The sequence below is a fragment of the Rhipicephalus sanguineus genome, chromosome 4, assembly GCF_013339695.2.
Source record: "Rhipicephalus sanguineus isolate Rsan-2018 chromosome 4, BIME_Rsan_1.4, whole genome shotgun sequence".
NCBI classification, from domain to species: domain Eukaryota; kingdom Metazoa; phylum Arthropoda; class Arachnida; order Ixodida; family Ixodidae; genus Rhipicephalus; species Rhipicephalus sanguineus.
Window position 1 is genome coordinate 86,580,583 of NC_051179.1, and position 2,227 is coordinate 86,582,809.

Genomic DNA, 2,227 nt, shown 5'->3' on the forward strand with positions numbered 1-2,227 from the left:
AGGTAGGATCGAAAACGAGGTCCCGGTCACCATTCCCGATTTTGATAAAACTTGCTGTAGGTCTAGGCATTACACCCAGAACAATGCTTTCGAACTTATTTTTGCGAAAACAAAATTTGTTCGCCTGAAAAAATATATAAATTTTGGCCACAAAGAACACTTTTCCGCCAATTCCGCTATTTCTGAATTTTGAGCGCACCTAGCGAAAAAACGGTGAACTTCTTGGTCGCAATATTTATTCCCCTCAAAGGACAAGTGAAATACAATCTTATGAGTCTATTGTTTTCTATGCTTGTCGAAGCACTTTTGAGGAAAAAATTCACGAACTTGGAAAATCGCACCAAATACCTGTGTTTGAGGAATATATTGCTGCAAAGAAGTTAAAGTGAGGATAATAAAAATGGGTACATATGAATTTTGATACTTTCGCTCTCTTTTAAATTAATTTTCGTGGTTTTATCGTGCTCGATTTTACTCGATAACTGGGCTGAAGCGTAAGTGATCGACCGAAAACGCTAAACTATGAAAATAGTTTTCTCAAAGAGGACATTTTTATTTTTTGAAAAATCTGTCTGATTGAAGTCAAAGACGTCATCTATCATTCTGTGTAAAAAAACGTTGCATTATTTTGGTTGCTAACAAGCTATAATGCGTCAATATGAACAAGTCAGCCAAACGGCCGCGTCGTTCTTTAGTGCTGAAACTCGGATATAAGTTGTTCAAAATACTTGTACGTGACATAATCACAAATCAGCAGCTCCACACCAACAAATGCATAGCCAGGTGTCAGGGTTCAGTAAGCATTGTCTTGCAATCAGCTGCATTGTCTTGCAATCAGAGCTTTCATTGTGTAATATGGCTTTTGTTGGTACTTAAGAGCCTTTAACTTTCACAGTGATGCTGCATTCCTTCTCCCGTTCGCCCTCTGAGCGTAGTTTGGCGCTCAAGCGGAGCTCATCGGCAGTTGAAGCGGCACTCATGTAATGTGAGCGCCCGCAGCATTGAGCGGCTGCTGCTGCGGGTTTGTCAAGCGGCTGATCACAAGACAAAGCTTGACACAGAACCATGACACCTGGCTGCGCATTTGTTGGTGTGGAGCTGCTGATTTGAGATTATATCACGTACAAGTATTTTGAGCAACTTATATCCGAGTTTCAGCACATAACGAACGACGCGGCCGCTAGGCTGACTTGTTCACATTTGACGCATTATAACTTGTTAGCAACCAAAATATTACAACGTTTTTTATGCAGAATGATAGCAACCAAAATATTGCAACGTTTTTTATGCAGAATGATAGATGACGTCCTTGACTTCAATCAGAGAGATTTAAAAAAAAATTAAAAATGGCCTTCTTGAGAAAACTATTTTGAAAGTTCGGCGTTTTTGGTGAATCACTTACGTTTCAGCCCAGTTATCGAGTAAAATGGAGCGCGATAAAACCACAAAAATTATTTTAAAAGAGAGCGAAAGTAGGAAAGTTCATATGTACCGATTTTTATTATTCTCACTTTAACTTGTTTGCAGCAACACATTCCTCAAACACAGGTATTTTGTGCGATTCGCCAAGTTTGTAATTTTTTTCTTCAAAAGTACTTCGACAAGCAAAGAAAACAATAGACTCATAAGATTGTATTTCACATGTTCTTTAAGGGGAATAAATATTGCGACCAAGATGTGCACCGTTCTTTCGCTAGCTGCGCTCAAATTCAGAAATAGCTAAATTGCCGCAAAAGTGTTTTTTTTGTCGGCCAAAATTTGTATATTTTTTTTCAGGCGAACAAATTTTTTTTTCGCAAGACTAACTTCGAAAACATTGTTCTGGGTGTAATGCCTAGACATACAGCAAGCTTTATCAAAATTGGGAATGGTGACCGGGACCTCATGTTCGCTCTTATCTGGACACACCCTGTACCCCTTCACACTTTAATCCACCTTAATCCACTCTGACTCACATAAAATAACATTGCTATAGTAGTCCATATCATATCGAACCTTAATCCAGCTTTTTTGTAATAATCTACCACCTTAATCCACCTAAATACACCATTTTGTATTTAATCTCATCTTAATTTGCACCCCAATCAACCTGAATCCATCATCTCTATACCCCCTTCACACTTTAACCCCACCTTAATCCGCTCTGACCTCACTTCAAAATACCCATTGATGTAGTTACTCCATATCGTATCGCACCTTAATCCACATTTAATTCTGTATTAATCTA